The 19,152-nt window shown below is 39.0% G+C and overlaps 1 protein-coding gene across 1 annotated transcript in view; it reads left to right on the plus strand.

Annotated features, from left to right (window-relative positions):
- The first annotated feature begins 18,091 nt into the window (after nucleotides 1–18,091).
- Nucleotides 18,092–19,152, plus strand: part of slc38a4 (solute carrier family 38 member 4) — an 88,532-nt gene continuing 87,471 nt past the window's right edge. The window contains exon 1 of the mRNA XM_039760871.1: nucleotides 18,092–18,193. The gene's annotated coding sequence lies outside the window, so the exon portion shown is untranslated. The remainder of the gene's footprint in view (nucleotides 18,194–19,152) is intronic.

Here is a 19,152-nt window from a genome sequence, read left to right on the forward strand (position 1 = left end):
ACCCGTTATGTCCGAAAACAGGTTCACAGGGGTCCACTAGAGCCAATCCCAGCCAGCATAGGGCACATGGCAGGAACAAATCCCCAGGCAGTGCGCCAGCCCATCGCAGGACACACACACACACCAAGCACACACTAGCCCAATGCGCCTAACCTGCATGTCTTTGGGAAGTGAACCCAGGTCTCTTTACTGCGAGGCAGCAGTGCTACCACTGCACCACTGTGCCTACAGGAAGCAACCTTTGAAAAGCATATAGTGTTTATGCTGACATTAAGTTTTCATCATCTAAGCAACATGCTGATGCTATCAAAAAAGACATACAAAATGTTAGGTCATTTTGTAAAATCTATAGAATATAAATCAAGGGATGTTACACTTAGACTATATATTGCACTAGTGAAACCACATCTGGAGTACTGTGTGCAGTTCTGGTCACCGTGCCACAAGAATGATAAAAGAAGTCCTGGGGCCTCATGTATAAACGTTTCCATGTTCAAATCGCGATGTATAAAACCTAAACTTGGTGTAAAGCCATGCACATTTCCACGGTACCTCATACCCTGTCGTACGCAAGTTCTCCGCAAGTTCTTCGGTTTTGAAGACTGGCGGCACCCAGCATCAAAGCAGTGCTACTGTTCCTGTGCGGTTATCTTTTCCTTTCCTGACACGGCTTTATAAATACACTGAAAAATAATCGCATATTATTTATTAGTGTAATGCATCTGATTGTAATTAATCTGTAACAATATAATAGTCCAAGGAATAGCCATAGTATTCCAAATACCATAACTGCTTTAGCGTTATTACTCTCACTGCACCTTCTTCTTCTTTCAGCTGCTCCCGTTAGAAGTTGCCGCAGTGGATCATCTTTTTCCATATTTCTCTCACTGCACCACTCGGAGTATTTGTATCACTGTATCTGAGTGTGAATCACAGCAGCAGCTGATCGGAAAGAGAATTATCGGTATACAGCATCAAGTACACGCTGTCTCAGCCACGGCAAAATGTTTCAAAACCTTTCCTGTACGGACCTTGCGGTTCAGAAACAGTTTCATCCCAAGAACTATAAATGCACTCAATCAATTGCTCCTTGTAGAACTATTTGTACTTATAAGAAGAATTATCTGACTGTAAACTTGCACTACAGTTATAATATTGCACAACCTGAGCCACTTTATAAAGCGCTTATTTACATATGATGACAATATCATTTTTAAGATGAAATGCAGCAAAATATGTTTACTATATTATACAGATAAAACTTTAACTTCATTTAAATAATCTATATTCTTCACTGGGACTGGCGTGAAGGATAGAATAATTAAACATGTACTACAAAGATATTTCAATGTTCCTTAAACATTTTGAAGAATCAGCGCTCTAAGCTTACAGATGGCTTAATGTCTATTACAGAGCTGATTGTGTGGCGATCGGTTATTTGGAGAAGGAAAAGCAAGAACTGCAGGGGCGGCCACGCCAATATATATTGAATAAAAAACAGACAGAGAAAATAACGACACAACTAAAAACGCAGCGCAAATTTTGCCAAAAGTTAAACGCTTGTGTCATAAGCACGAAGCGGCTATGCAGTGTCCGCAACGAACGTGGCCATCCGCCGTGCATAAGATACCATATTGACATTGGCGGGCAAAGGGGCCACCGATTCTTTCTCTACCCAGAGCCGCCATGAGCCTAGAGCCGCCCAGGAGTACTGCTGCAATAAATAATTTCATTGAAGGTTGCGCACAATCACTGCACCGTGAAACCCATGTTTAATAACGTGCTTTAACTCCTATCATCATGAAATTATATCACGTATACTTCTCAGTATCTTAGTTATTCAGAGAGCTGTAATATCACGAATGTAATGTATTCTGTGTCCAGTCGGAGGAAGAGAGCCGGTTTAAGAAGTAAGTAGTGATTCACACACATAGAGCATATAGAAGATCACATACAAAACAAAGCATTTAACATGCTACTTTAATTGCAATGTGATTTGAGAAACTGATAATTAGATGATTTTAAGATGAAGTTTATAATGTTCTACTTTAATGACAAAATAAACTACATGATTAAAGTGGAAATTTCGAGATTGAAGTTGACATTTCGTGCTTTTTTCCCACTTTTTTCTCTGTACCCTAATAAGCTTTCATATGTCACTCAGATGGTGGGCTACGACTCGACTTTGATATCTGACAACTTCTGTTTTATTTCCGGCACTGTGCGACTTTGTCAACTTGAGCTTACAAGTTTCTCCAATACGCTATGTCACTCGATCAACTTCTTTTTGTTGATTATACCATGGTTTAAATCAACAAATAGTATGTTTTTCCTTTTGCTCCACTTGGTATTCACTGAAATTCTGTTATTATATTTTCCCCTGTGCTTTTCCCATTGTCTTTTCGCAGAAGGCTGAGCTTAAGGGCTATTTACATTGATTTGCATATTCAAAGAGGCATAATTCTTGGAGGAATTGGGGCGGGACAGCACGCGCATGCACGAGCGTTACTTTTCACGTTGACCGGGATTTATGTAGCGTAAGGACGCGGAAGTTGGAGTACGCACAGATTCCTGCATCTAGATTTTTCTTTGCGTAAGCACATTTCGGCTTTTGTACTTACGTCATGTTATAGTGTGAATTCTACGCACAGCGTTATGCAGGAGGCCCCTGGTCTGATAGACTCTGAGAATTAAACCTGTTTAATAATATTAATAATACATTTAATTTATATAGCGCCTTTCCCATCCTCAAGGCACTTACAGAATATAAGAAAGAACAGCAGGGTATACAGTATATAGCATTGTACAAACCAGATAAATAAATAAAGAAAATTACAACAGTGAATTCAGAGAGAAAAAAAAGCCTAACAGACAATATAATTGATGGTCTAGCACACACACATACAGGTTACATGAGAATCTTGTTATAGAGGTAAACTGAGAGAAAGGTAGTAAAGTCAGGTAGAGCTAAAAGCCTTCCTGAACAGATGATTTTTGAGTTGCTTTTTAAAAGAATTCATGGAGTCAGCTGATCTGATTAATTTTGGTAGGTCATTCCAGAGTCTGGGCGCTATACAGCTGAAGGCCCTGTCACCCATGGAGTGTAGATTAGTGTGGGGCACAACAAGATTGCCAGAATCTTGAGCAGAGTAAACTGCATGGGGACCTAATCCAGGTTTTCAAAATTGTCAAAGGCTTTGATAAAGTATGTCCAGCTGAATTTTTTTTAACTAACCAACAAATCATGAATTCAAGAACACCAGTGGAAATTCGAGGGAAGTGCATTTAGGACTGAAGCCAGGAAGCACTTCTTTATGCAAAGAGACATTATGATATTAATGGTGGATGAACTCACATGTCTTGCTAGTTTTTAGCAAATAGAGGGACAAATATAACTAATTAGGTATTGTAGAAAAGGCGCTATATAGGCGCCTGACCCAACACTGAAAGACACGGAGGCACGTATAAAAAGTACAATTACTTTTATTTTTTCTTCAGCTGTGTGACACGTCTTCCCCGTGCCACACAGCCCAAACACAGTCCCAAAGCACAAAACTCACAGCAAACCACAATTCTCCACCTCGCTCCACCACTCCTCCCAGACAAGCTTCGTCTCCTTCTGCCTCCCAACCCTGGCTCCTCGAGTGGTGGTGGCTGGGCCCTTTTATAGCCCACCCGGAAGCGTTCCAGGTGATTAACCACCTGGTCCTAATTGCACTTCCGGGTGGGGCTGAAGACTCGTCCAGCTGGGCTGTGGGAAGCAGACAGCCCCACCTAGTGGCCACCCCGGGCCCCAACCAAGCTGTGGAGGACTCCATCCCCCATAGAGCCCTGTGGGCAGTTGGGGAGTCACTGTCGGCCAGGGAGGCTGCCACCAAGCGTCCCGGGGGAGGTATTGGACTGCCCATGGCGGCTCCCCCGGAACATAAGCAGCAGGGGCGTCCCTGCAGGGCATGGGACCCAGCTGTCCTTCACAGTATGTTAATGTCTATGCAAGCAAAGACTGACAGCATATAGTAAAATTCTGGTATGGCCTCCACCAGAATCTTATTGCCAAAAGCTCAACTAGAGGTTATACTGTATTTTTTTATGCCTTCTTTTCACCCTTTTGTTTAGAAACAAGGGGAAGGGATATTACATATATTTCAAAAATAAAAAAACAGCAACTACTTTGTGCTTGATTGAACATTATTATATTGTATTGCTTTTTAAAACGCAATACAGTGATATAATATTAAGAGAATATCATAAGATAAAACATCATACTAAATAATTCAAAAAGCACATTCATAAACTAAATATTACTGAAGTTAATTTTTATTTCTGAAAAATGACAACCTTCAAATAATAGCCTGTATCCTGTTGGAACATTTAAATGTCAGTTCTAAATATAACTTGTCAGCTTCTGATGAATAAATAAAACATGACTTCATCATTCCTTTTCTTCTGAGCTGTGCGCTGTAGTGGTCTTTGGAACTTCCTAGGTGTTCTGTGAGCTTCCTTTGTGCTGAGGTATGTTGATGGCAGTATCAGTACAGCTAAATATGTTGGTTTAGAAATGCATTTGTTTCATGTCTATTTGCAGACATACAGTATCTCATAACAATATCTGATAGAAATCTGTTTTGTGTTACAGTAATATGATAATTGTAAATGTTTTTCATCTTAATGTATGTTTCCTAATTCCCACCTCTGGCAGAAATCCATGCAAAGTGTGCAAATTGCTACATTTATTGTTTTCGATTCTAAGAAAAATATGCACTTCTAATGAGACCCCTATACAAGAATACATTAACAGGCAGCAAGGTAGTGCAGCGGTTGGCCATTCTTTCTCACAGCCTCTGAATTCTGAGATGAGCTGCATGTGTTTGGACATTCTTCCTGTGTCTGTTTGGCCTTTTCTACAATTCTCCAATATCCCAAAGACATGTATGGAAAGTTTAAATGGTTTTACTTCAGGAAAGGCACCATATCATGGAAATGCATTTTCTTTTAATATTATGTTTTTTGGGAACTCTTAGCAAGTTTGAGTGTCCAATGCGACAGAGTAGCACCCCATTCAGCAATACGCAGGGTATAAGTTAACTTCCATCCATCCATTATCCAACCCGCTATATCCTAACTACGGGGTCATGGGGGTCTGCTGGAGCCAATCCCAGCCAACACAGGGCGCAAGGCAGGAAACAAACCCTGGGCAGGGCGCCAGTCCACCGCAGATAAGTTAACTTGTGACTGTAAATTGTAAAGAGATGAGCATATATATGAGTGTGAGTTCTAATTTGCCTGTTCAATGGAGCGGTGTGCAAGTATTGATTATATTTTCCTTTCAATACTGTTTCCATTACGTAATATAATAGGTGACTGACTTGAAAAGATATGAGTGGAGATGGAGAAACAATTTTCTAAGTATCATCACTGGAATCATGGATAAGTTATGTTAAAGTAATCAGTCTTCACTGTTAGCTTTACTTTCACAAGGACACATGAAATCAAAAATCACATTAATAAATGCCAACATGAAGAACTAAACGGAGACATATGAGATGCCGATACACATACAGATAGTTACCTAATGTTTCTTAACATTACATTTTAATAATTAAATATGTTTTAAACTGTCCAGCTTTACATTATCAATTAAACAAGTGAGTTTTCCTTCTCTTTTTGGGCAATTCAAAATAGGTGGACAGCACATTACTGTAATATTCCATTATTTGTTTAGGAAAAGCATGATGTGCAATGCAAGTCATGTTTTATGGGAAAAGCAACTGCCTTTTTTCAAGTGCAAAATCAGTACAAATTACAAACCAAAACAAACTTGGAGTAAACAAGTAATTGTAAATGTGTTGAACTTTGAATGAAACTCTGTCATTAAGTGTTAGCAAGTTACAAGCCTTATTGGGACCTCATCTATTAAAAACACTAGGGAAAGATTTTGAAGTTGCCACCGTGACTTACTTCTTTGTTCTTTTCTTCAACGTTCAAGATGATTTGAAACGAGAAGATTTAGCCCACAAAATACACAACAGTGCGGTCAGTGTTGAAGGTACAGAGGCACAAGTTCTTTTTTTTCTCAAAAAACTTATTTTTGCCAACCCACACTAAATGGGGAACCAGTTTTGTTCCCCCACATCCTTATGGGTTCTTCTCTCTTGTTTTAAAGCCCCTGACATGCTTTAAGATTCTGTGATGGTTTTTACTGGGGATTACCTTTAAATAGTTTAGTGGGCTCCTTGAAATATGTTTTTGACAATTTTTTTGTCCCTGTATTCCCAAACTAGCTGTGCTACCTGTCAAAGACAGGCTGAATTTGAAGTAATTAACAGAGACCTCGGTGTTAAAATTTGCAGTGTGCCACCTATTGGAGTGAATTTTGTAACACATGTAGTAAGAAAATACATTGCATTTGTCATTCCAACAGATGATGCATTACAAAAGGCATTACTACAAATGTTTCTGATGCAACATCTGTTGGAATGACAAAAATACAATTCAAATGTCTCTGTTAAGGGCGGCATGGTGGTGCAGTGGTAGCGCTGCTGCCTCGCAGTTAGGAGACCTGGGTTCGCTTCCCGGGTCCTCCCTGCGTGGAGTTTGCATGTTCTCCCCGTGTCTGTGTGGGTTTCCTCCGGGCGCACTGGTTTCCTCCCACAATCCAAAGACATGCAGGTTAGGTGGATTGGCGATTCTAAATTGGCCCTAGTGTGTGCTTGGTGTGTTTGTGTGTGTCCTGCGGTGGGTTGGCACCCTGCCCGGGATTGGTTCCTGCCTTGTGCCCTGGGATTGGCTCCAGCAGACCCCTGTGACCCTGTATTCGGATTCAGCGGGTTAGAAAATGGATGGATGGATGTCTCTGTTACATGCCATTTGGTATGAGATTCGTAAAAGCAGTGTTAATGATGTGATGCACCATCTGTTGGAATTGCAGTCACATAGCAACCACAAGGACGCGTCCCTTTTTTACTTTTATTGTCTCACTGCTGTTTTTTCACATATTGCTTTACTTTTATAACTGTTTGTGGAAAGTATATTTTTATACCTTTGTAGGAAGAACAATTCTGTGGGAAGGACTCAAGCCAACTAAAAAAAGAAGTACAGGGTTCATCTATTACAAATCGAACACATTTAAGAGTTTGACTGAGGTGAAATGTGAGTGCTGAAAAAGGCAGCAGAGAGACTTTCATTGTTTCTGAGAATTGTGCCTGCCAAATTAGCCAATAAATGTAACACTGATCTGTTATTACCAGAAGTGTCCCCTCAGTGATATGTGTTATCTGGTATCCTCTTTCAGTGCTGCCATATCAAATGTACTATGCACAAAAGATGACTGGGACATCTGAGCTTATTTATTATTGCAGTAAACTCTCAAGAAATAATACATCACTGCACTATCAAATAATATTTCTTCCTTGTTCAGACCTAATAAGTTCAAAAGCTGCCTCATTCTTATGCTCTATTTCAGTTCAGATACCTAACAGATCATGTTGAAGGTCTTTCAGATGTATGTGTTTGAGTTTGTTGATCCACTAGAAGTGCAAAAATTCTGATTCTGCTTTCAATGGAGAGCAAACGTAAAAATAAGGAGGCTTCTCTTTGAACTGTCATTTGGATCTTACTTAGCTAAATGACCCAAGAAAGTCACAAGCAAGCTGCGCAAATTTCTTAATTTTTTTCTCTATTCATGTTTTAAGTACAAAATATTCCCATCAATACTGCTGTCACTCTCCGGAGAGATGCTGAAAGTATGAACCACTGCAAAAAGGGATCATGAATTTTTAATTATAGCAACAAAATAGGACTGCTGATACACTTTGAATCTAGGCTTTGCTTTTTGGCTATTTTAGTGCAGCAACTGAATTATACAAGCTGATTGAGAAGAACGGCAGAGAGAACTCTGGGGAAAGTACAAACGGAAAAAAAACAGAAATACCAAGATACATGAGCATCACAGTAAGTGCTGTTCAAGTGACAAGCATACCATGTACAATCCTTTTCCCAGCAGCAATTCCATCAATTACATAAAAGCAAATCGTACAGAATGAGTTTCATAAGAGTGTTGATGACATCAATGTTTATGTTCACTGGTGTTGCATCAGATTTTGGTTCCTGCTTGTGGGATATCCATCACCCTGAAGTTGATTAAGGCAGCGGTTCCCAAACTGTGGTATGTACGCGCAACCTTTTCAGGTGGTACGCATCGCGGTCCCTGAAATTTAATTTATCTGTGCAAATCCCTTTATGACAAGCCTGTTGTGAGCAAAAACCAATGAAACTGTTTAAATACAATAATACATGGATTCCCAAATTTAGTGTGGTGTGAAATTTCGTCATCTGAATAAATAAAACCTATTATTCAAATCAGGATTTAGTTCATTTTACGCTACCATAATTCCATTTCGTGGAAGTCAACTTCTACTTCTTCACTGTTTAAGCTGTTGGTCACTAGATGAAAGCACAACGCAGACACTATTTAGTCTTCGGTAACTCTGCCTCACAGAAACTGCTCGCGTTTGTTGTTGTAAGTGCACTGCCGCTATATCGCATCGTAGTCACTAGATCTAAGCACAAAGCCAATACCATTTCGTCTTCGGTAACTGCGTCACATACAGGCCAAAGGCAGGATTTAGTTTTGGGGCGGAATTTATCAATTTATGTACATGCACACATTTTTTCATTAATTTTATGCATAACTTCTTCCAATTCTTTAAGTTTTATTCAGATTTTGGGGTGGTTTAGACCCGAACTCCCCCCCCCCCTTACAGCTCTCCCTCCCTTTCAACAAGGTGCGGGTGGTACGCAACACAACTCACTTAACCTCAGTTGGTACTTGACGTCCAAAAGTTTGGGAACCCTTGGATTAAGAGAGTGTGAAAATGAACAGATGTGTATCTAACTTTATACCTATGATTAGATGTTACTAATGATGAACAAACCTTGTGTAGTTCACTTTGCCATGTGCTCGACAAAATCACAGAAATGCGTGTGAACTTTGCGGAACTTGCAAAATGCATTGAAGTCTTTGGGGAAGGATGAACTGAACTAGTTTTGAGTGGCTTATACTGGTGCACCGGTGATTTTTAGTGTCCCTGAGTGCTAGTTGAAGCATCTTCCAACTATGTTGTACTGATTATTGAGGGTAAAAAATGCAATCTGAGCTGCCTTTTAGATGTGTTTGAGTTCATTGATCAGCTAGGAGTGTGAAAATTCTGATTCTGCAGACTTTCACTAGAGAGCAAATGCAAAAATAATGGTGATTATCTTTGAGCTATCAATTGTATTTTACCCACTTAGTTGAGTAAAATCCAATTGTGCAACCATGCCTCAAACAGTAAAAGATGCAAGCAGAATGATGACCACAAACAAAATACAACAAATGGCTACAAACTAGGAGTAAGAAAAAAAATGTTGCTCAGAATTCCAGTCTTGTGGCACACATTAGCCATGTGATGAAGCAATGGCATGGGACTGGCCCATTCGACTGTTTGAAGTCATGGCCCCAGGTGCAACTGCACATTGTTGTGTTTACAATCGTTGTACAAATGCTTTGCACAAATTAGAACTGCCCTACAAATATTAACAAACCTTTTGTTTTTATTATTTCACAGGGTTGTATGTGTTTTCTTTGCTGGGATGGGGAGGGATCCTTTAAGGCTTGTTTTGACTGGTAAGGGCAGCGCATGGCTAATTATGTATGCAAATTAGCCATGCTGGGCTGCTCAGCCAGCTCACAGGGATCAGTGTTATATGTCCAGTGACAGCACTCATATAATATTTCCATTAAAGTCAGCAATGGTACTCCTCAAATGAAAATGGTGTATTTTTTTTAATACATGCAGGGAGGAAGGCAGGAATACTGGCTATAAAGAAGCCTTACAGTAGGCATGCATCAAAGTTCCATGCATAGCTGCTACAGCTCTATGATGTTACACTGACTTCGCAAAGCTTCATGTAGCGCTGGAGAAAAAATGTTCTTCTAAGCCCACTGAGAAGCAAATTAGCAGCTTAATATTTGATGAGCAAGGTCACTGGTGAGTATAGCATATTCGCTGTAAAAAAAGCTTGGGTGAATTTTGCTGATCAACACTAGAGGTTATACAGTATATGAAAAGTAAAGCATTTCTCTTTAAGTTTGGTGAAGTTGAGTAAAGTTAGTTGAATGAGATTACTAGTGTTTGCTGGAGGTAATTACACAAATGTTGATTCTGTATTGACTGTGATTTTCCATGCATTATTGCAAATGCATTGACATCCTGTGAAAGTGCTAAGATACTGCAGGATCTTAAGTATTTTTCATTGATATTACCTGCACTGAGTAGTACCTAATTTAAAACACAAATTATTTCATCTATTTTTTTTTTCCATAACACAAGTCAAATTGATTTTCAATTATATTTTCTCATGTTTCTGTGCTCAGTTATTGAATGTCACTTTATTATGGGAGGTGAACAATGTGAGGAAAAACTCCGCAAGTGTAGTTTGACAATCTATTGGTTTGATAGTAGAATACAATTATGAGCCTGCAGGTCAGCAAGAAAGGTGATTTTCAGCATCAAAATGCTTCTAAACCTTCTGCTTTTGTACAGTAGGAATGAGTAAAAATGACATCAACATATGAAAAAAGAAACAATACATTTTATCAGTGAAAGGACCAAAGACGAACACTAAAAGAAACATATTTGTCCCATTAGAAATGAGTTTGTACTGGGCCTTTAAACATTGCACCATTTGTGAATTATTTTAGACAGCATTGATCAGATCCTGTCAAGATTAACGTAATGAAGAACATGGAGCTACTTTACTTCAAAAAAGCACTTGGAACAGTGATAAATATGGCAGATAACCTGTCAAGCTTTCTGCAAAATCTTTCCAAGATCAGTGTCTTTCCCTTTTCCAGTGATCCATATAGGAAGATAATTGCATTTTTCATCTATATCAATTTAACATGTGTGGTGTACGTATTTTTGTTACTCTGTATTCAAAGGTCTGGTAGACCTGCAACATTATTGCATTTTTTAAACAATAAAAAGTAACATTTTATATTAAACTACTTAACAGATGTTGACTTTATCTCACCTACATACAATATAGACAGCAAATATACTCAGTATTTACTATTTACCTATGCTAGATCACATTTATTAATGAAAGTAATGTTCGATTCCGAGAGTTGTAACACTGGTGACCTGTTTGTAGCTAGTTAGTGTCTCTGTCATTGAGCTGATATGGTGTCTCGGTTATGAAAGAGGACAATCCTGGAAATATTGTGAAAGTGCTGCAAAGACATTATTGCACAGAAACATTGTCAATCAGTTTGTGAATTCTGCATGGATTCAGTAGATTCACCATTGAATCTTAAAACACCAGAAAGTCTACGAAGGCCAGAGTATGTATGTAAATTGGTTGGGTCAATTTCCTTCCACCTCTCTCCAAAAACATGCCTCCCTTATCAAAGTAGAAAGGTCCAGAATGATTTTCTGGCTGTTGTCTGGAATAAAAAGTTCTGATGCCTTCAATATGTCTTTAAAACTGCCATCTGTGCTGCCCCTGATTATATCTTTATTACATTGGTCAGCAAGGTATGGTGGCTCAATCCTTGGGCAAGAATACCATTTAGCTTCTTTGTTTTTTGACATCCATATTTCTCCTCCAGTCTGTTCTCTTCTTTAAACTTACTCACTCAATCTTCTAAAATTATTTCCTAGGCCATCTGTGCAGAGATCTTCTTTGTCATACTGGTTTGTTTTTGGAAAGGCTTCACATACAAATGGCTTGCTTATTCATCAAAAGAACTTAGAATGATTGGTCTGACAGGATTAGGCATTATGTGCAAAAGGGAAAGGTATTGTTGGAAATTGTATGGTTATGGAGGAGCTGATGAAGGTGTGCATGATTGATAGTGAGGTAAGTGATTCGTCTGATGGGATTAGCTTTGGTTTTTTTGGAAACAATGCATCCCGAACAGGGATAACAAAATAACTGATGCAAAGGACTTTCATAGAGGCCCATCGTGAACTAACGATATCGAAATGTTAATGAAAAAAAATCACAACTTACTTGTGCTACATAATGCAAGCGTCATATACCCAGTCAGATGTGGAAAATGTAGCAAACAGATGTATTTTTGCTAACATTTTGTTAAAAAAAAAAAAGTAAAAATCCTGTAATTCACAAAAGGGAAGCAAGCTTAAACTAGATGGAGATTTTGAATTGAACACATGCCTCTCCACCCCCCATTCATTGGACAGGGGTCCTGCCCAATATTAGTTCAATTGTTAGTTGTGATACAGATCACATGATGTCAACGCTGAATAGCACGTAACTATGAGAGGTGTACAATTCGAGAACTAAAAGTTAAAGAAAAGCTAGTGAAAATATTATCAAGTGGGAAGTATGTCTCAAATTTGTCCTTCAGCAAGCAGAAAGTTAATTCACCAGTGCAGTTTGATAAAGTACATACCATTAAATAACCTTGAAGTGCAACAGTTGTGGCCTTCCATGATTAGCATGAATCCTAAAGATTAACCTGGGTAAACCTAGAAAATTGACATTAAACGATGTCAATGATGATGATGAGGAAGACAATGATGTATCTCAAACACCAGTGTCTCGAAGCATTTTATTACAAAGTGAGAAGGGTAATCATTGAGACATTCCATATTTGCTTGTGTGGCACAGGAATGACTGCTATCTTTTTGAAATAGGCAGGTACCTGAGACTCTCTTAGTGAGGCATTCAAAATGTCAATGAAAATGCTTACCGGTTGTTCTCTATGGGTGTTTTAAATGCTTCCTAAAATTCTTTCTGGATGGAAGCAGTTTGGATGTTCTTAAATTATCCACAGAAAAAGAGAAGGCTGAATGAATGGGTAATGGTAAAAAAAATAAGCAGATTACAATTAAAACTAAAATGTGCTATCCAGTCTTTAGTGAGAAGTTAAGCAAAATGACACCTTTTATTGGCTAACTAGAAAGATTACAATGTGCAAGCTTTCGAGACAACTCAGACCCCTTCTTCAGGCAAGATGTAATGTAACTTTAAATAATTGAATAAAAATAGTCAAAAATGTCATACATCCCCTATGTATCTTTATTGCTATGGTCTATTTTGATTTAATGTACATTGTTAATCCCTGTCTTTTCACATGTATTTAATGTTTGCCCTTATGTTGAAAAAAAAACCATGGAAACACTGGCCAATCTGTCTGTCCATCTTCAAAAGTACCTTAATCTTGGTAATCTATTAATAGAATTTAAATAGAAGAAAATATGCCCGACATCCATCATTTTGCTGATTTTAGTATGATTTTATACTAGTTAGGTATGTTAGTTAGGAAATGTAAATCCTTGCTGCTCCTAGTGAATTAACTCTTAAAATCCATTTACTGAACAAGCGAACTAGGAATTATTTTCTTGCCAGTTAAAAAAGATACAATATGTTGCAATGTGTGGAGCTATTTCCTTTATCATACTGTATTAACCATCTGACATTATAGTCTCCATCTGTTGATCGGTTTGGTCTTGCAGTACATAGTAATGTCATTGTTCTGATTGTTTCAAATTTGTTGTTGAGTAATGACAGGCAATCCAGAAGAGACACAACTGCGGCTGATAATGAATACTAAAGTGTACTGGATATGCTTTTATAAAGTTATTTTTGCCTGTAACCTCATAAATACACAAATTCCTTAAATGTAAAACATAACAACAAGCAAGATAAGGACGGTTAATTCAAAGACTTGGTAAACTACTTTTGAAAATGAACCAGTTCTGCTTTGTATTTCTTTATTAACAAAGTAAAGTAATCTAGAAAGTGTAATATGGGTGATAGGAAGAGAAATTTAAATGAAAGAAGTAGCTGACATCTAAGAAGAGAAATGGTTCCAGCAAAACGTTGTAGCCACACAAGTCTCCTAAGACCAAAGGTATAAACCACTGGCTTACACTATTTATTCCTTAACAGTATTAGGGTCACAATAATCTGTAACCCCTCAAAGGAGTTTGAAGTAACACTTTATGGGATAGTACTGCTTAGTGAAGTCTTTTCTGATAAATTCTTAGTACAGCATGATTCTGCACATCTGGATGAATCCTAACTCACCTGCCATAAAAAATGGCAAAAGGATATTTGACAAAAAATAGCAAAAAAATAATTCATGTTACAAGAAACAATTCAAAAGATTACTGAATCAGGCAGACATTTATTAATATTGTCCTTAATTAATGGAACATGGCTAACCATCACTAGCCTTTTGCATATTTCAGTATCTTTGACTGATTACATAAATTTACATCTGTTTTGTCTGATCTGTACATGGGAAGTAGAGAGGTAATCTGATCTTTTATGAATAATATTCAATTCTTTATATCTTACTGATCAATAATGGATGAATTGTGAAAAAAAATTAGCCCAATTGGTTCAATTTTAAAACAGTAATAATATTTGTAAATAATAATAGATGATGTATTGCACTTTAATATTGAGAGAACAATAACACATATGCCCTTACATATTCTTATATTCACACTTCTGAAATTGATTAAATATTCTCTTATCATCCTACTTACAGTGCCACAATAAGGCTAACTAACATATTTCTACAAAGTACAAGTCATTCATCTATTTTCTGCAACTACATTTTGTTTTACACGGTCACAGGATCAAGCCTGTCCCAGCAGCAATATGTCAGCTGGGCCCTGTAAGTCCAAAAATATAAAAGACTTTATGACTGACATCTGCCAAACCCCAACTTATTAATCCACCTTCCCCTGCTTACAAACTCCCCCTCCACACCCATCCTTCACCTGCTCTATATTGCCTTTGATTCCTGTATGTTGAATCATCTTTTCTCTGATGATGATGCCTAGTAGAATGTTGAAAGCTTAGGAATAAAAAACTATTTTCATATAGTTTTACATATTGTCATGCACAAGTGCATCGGGAGCAGCTGAAGGACCGGACGCGCACCGCGATAAAGCCGGCCAGGGGACGAAGGCAGCGTACTAAACTCTCTCTCTCTTGTTCCGTAGAAAAGACGAAGCACCGTCGCCATAAACTAGCCCGGAATAAACAAAGGACTTCACTTCCAGGTTCCTTTCTTCTCTCTGGTCCCCCAATGATGACGTCCAACTCCCATACACCACCACGCCTTCCCAGCATCCATCACGTCTGATTTCCGGTTCCTTCCCTTTATATTGTCCCTCCAAACCCTTCATTTTGTCTTTTGTTTCATGCTGTTTTGTCTGAAGAAGAGACCTGTTTTTGTTACAGTATACGGGGCTCAAAACCCCAACCCTTTATGCTGTGTTTGTGCTTTATCTCACAGTATATATACAGTATATATATATGTGTGTGTGTGTGTATATATATAAATGTATATATATATGTATATATATGTATATATACTGTATATATATATATACTGTGAGATATGGCCGGCCGTTCACCCCGGTCAATACCCCCATTCCGCTAGATGGAGCCCTGTAGGCCTGGAGGTGCCCTGAATTCCAGTAGGGCATCATGGATACCATGGGGGCCGCAAGGGGACTCTGCAGAGAGGCTCAGAGACTTTTATGTGCCCTATAACCCGGAAGTACATCCTGGTCACAGGGACAGAGGAAATGACATACTTCTGGGATGAAAAAGAAGAGCTTTTGATCTGACCCGGAAGTGCTAGGAAGTCACATGGATTGAGGGTTCAGAAGCACTTCCGGGGCATAGACTATAAAGGACTCTGGGAATTCCAGATGGACGAGCTGAGTCAGAAGGAAGGGTGGCAAAGCGTCTGGGAGGGTGGAGTATTGTTTATTGGTTATTGATTGTGATTTATGAATATAGAGGAGTGGAGGATGCTTTCTGCACTTTATTATTATAATAAATATTCATCTTTGAACTTTTATCTGGTGTCTGATCTGAGGGATTAAGGGAATGACAGCGCCCCCTATCTGTCACTATATATATATATATATATATATATATATATATATATACGGGTATATAGAATGACAAAGTGAAAACAGGATTTTCATCTTTTGTTTTTGCAGATTAATTACAAATAAAAAAAGAAAATATCCCATTGATACAAATATTCAGACCCTTTCCTATGACACTTGAAATTTGGCTCAGGTGTATCCCATTCTGTTGATCATGACTGAGATGTTCTCACCTGCGGTCAACTCAGTTGACTGGATATGATTAGAAAGGCACATACTTTTCTATAGAACATCCCACAATTGACAATGTTTATCAGAGGAAAAAAAAGCTATGAGGTCAAAGGAATTGTGTACAGAGGTTAGAGACAGAATTGTTAAGGCACAGATCTGTGGAAGACTACACAAAATTCTTACAGCATTGAAGGTTCCAAAGAACACGGTTGACTTCACAGTTCTTAAAAGGAAGAAGTTTGGAATAACCTTGACTTTTCTTCATGCTGGCCATCTGGTCAAACTGAGCAATCATGGAAAAGGGGCCATGGTAAGAGAGGCGACCAAAAACCAGATGGTTACTCTGACTGAGCTACAGAAAACCTGTGTGGAAATGGGAAACTTCAAGAAGAAAAACTATTACTCCAACACTCCAATAATCTGGGTTTTATGACAAAGTAGCCAGACAGAAACCTGCTTGTTGTTCACAAAAAGACACCTCAGGACTTTGAGACTGTGAGAAACAAGATCATCTGGTCTGATGGAACCAAAATTACCATCACATCTGGACAAACCAGACACTGCTTAACACTTATACAATACCACTTCAATTGTGAAGTATGGTGGTGGGAGCATCATGCTGTGGGAATAGTTTTCAGTGGCATGGACTGGGAAATTAGAGAGGGTTGAAGGAAAGCTGAATGGCGCAAAGTAGAGAGATATCCTTCATGAAAATCTTCTCCAGAAGATTTGGCCCTCAGAACGGCCAGAGGTTCACCTTCCAGCATGGCAATTACCCTAAACACAAGGTAAAGACAGCATAGGAGTAGCTTAGGGACAATTCTAGAAATGTATTTGGGTGACTCAGCCAAGTCCCAAATGTAAACCCAACTGAATATTTCTGAGGAGATCTAAAAATAACTGCCCATTAACAGTCTACATCCACCCTGACAGAGCTGGAGTGGATCTGCTGAGAAGAATACCAGAATATCCCCAAATCTATGCAAGCTTATAAGGCATTAGAAGATTCTGTAATCAATGTCAAAGGTGCTTCAAAGTACTGAATGATGGGTCTGAAACTTTTCTCAATGGGATAATTTTTTTTTAATTGTTAATACATTTGCAAATATTTCTAGACTTCTAAATACGTGTGGGTTGCTTGATGTGAGGAAACACAGCAAAATGTGAAACATGGTCTTCTTCAGAATTCTTTCTCAATCCACTGTATGTATACAGTGTATATATATATATATATATAGAGAGAGAGAGAGAGAGAGAGAGAGAGAGAGAGAGAGAGAGAGAGAGAGAGAGAGAGAGCAAACAGTAGGAGGCAAAGTCTTTTATAGTGAATACTGAACTATACGATAATTAAGATGATGCAGCCAAATCACCTAACATCACAGTAGATTCAGACTCTTCTATTATCAATGAATAAGGGCGGACTGACATTATAATTAAGTCAATGATACGGGTCCTCAGAACAACTTCAGAAATTAATCGCGTGTTAAGAATGCAATAAATCAATAAGCGGGTGTTGACGCTCGTTTAGAATGTTACGACTAAGGGTGCCCCGAGGAGAGAGAGATTTAGAGGCTGCAGGTTCAGAGTTGACTAAGTATTTGCCCAGAGGCTTTGATGTCTTTAGCTCGAACGATTTCAGATGACACACAAGTCTGACAAGAAAAACTACATAGGTCCACGAGTTCACACGATTTCAGCAGAAGCTAAACCAAAATTTCTGTCTGTGCAGAATGAAATGATCACGATGTAAGTGCTCATCCTTAGTCAGGGTATTGAGGAGACAGACCGCCTGCCAGAACGGTTGGTAGGCAGAGGTGGTAGGAAAAGAGGGAGGGAGAAAGGGGGGCTTTTCGCTGGGGTCTCCTATACGCCGGCTGAAACGTGATGCGCTGAGGAGGGAGTACCATCACATGGTGGAAATTTCCATCGAATACTTCTGTTGCTAACCAAGAAGGGGTTACATTTTGCGGCATTCACTATTCCCTCATTTGTTGCTGCATCTGCTTTTGGTTTTTGATGCTCCAACTAAAAAGGTGGGTTTCATTTATGTTAATCGGGTTCACCAAACGCTCCGCATGCTGTGGGTAACTCGCGGTCCTTTATCTGTACCGGCGCGCGGTTACCTCGGGGGATGCGATGTTTCTCTGTGTCTGACAGGTCTCTCTGTCAGCTCACTGACTGGCACTTCATGACTGGCACTTCAGACGCTGCAGTGAGACAGAAAGACCAGCAAGCCGCCTTGCTGTCCTAACTCTTGAATTTTTTAATTGCGAATTCTGAAGCAGTTTGCAACAAGCTTCACAATACAGCGGCTGCAGAAACAGTTGAAAGAGAACCTGCAACGTGACAGCGATGTGCAGTGTACAGTTAAGTGTAAGCAGTTTTAAAGCGTCAGCCCCTTTAATGATTGCGTCCTGTACATCTGAAACTTGTGCAGAAAAATTACTGTGTCCTTTTTGGTGAGAGTTGTGCAAATAGTAATACTGTCATCAACTTGCACTTCGAAAACGCAGCAGTATTTTTAATATGCAAAGAATTACAAAGGCGACAGGTGCCACTGTCTTTTCTTTCTACTTGGCAACACAGTTAAATGTTACAGCGCAGAAGTAAACTGTGACTGAAGAAAAGGATAAGAAGGAGGCGGCAGAATTACTAAAACACGTGCGGATACCGTGTTTATAAATACAAGCCCGCTGGAGCGAGGCTGGGGCCGCCGAGAGGATCAGATTCCCTTTTGAACGGGAGCCCCAAATGGATTTTATAAATACATTTGCTGTGCTCGAATCTTTGGCTATCTAACACCTCTGGTGGAATGCATTTAACGCACTGCAGTAGAAACTGCTCCATCGTTTTAAGAGACCCAGGTTAAGATTTACAAGCTTAATTGTTAGTCAGGGGATTGAGTGTAAGAATGAAGCCCAACCTATAGCCCCACAGCTTGGGGGGATTTTCTAGAAGATTCGATCAGAGCCTTCTAGTTCAGGTTTACACT

The sequence above is a fragment of the Polypterus senegalus genome, chromosome 8, assembly GCF_016835505.1.
Source record: "Polypterus senegalus isolate Bchr_013 chromosome 8, ASM1683550v1, whole genome shotgun sequence".
Classification (NCBI taxonomy): domain Eukaryota; kingdom Metazoa; phylum Chordata; class Cladistia; order Polypteriformes; family Polypteridae; genus Polypterus; species Polypterus senegalus.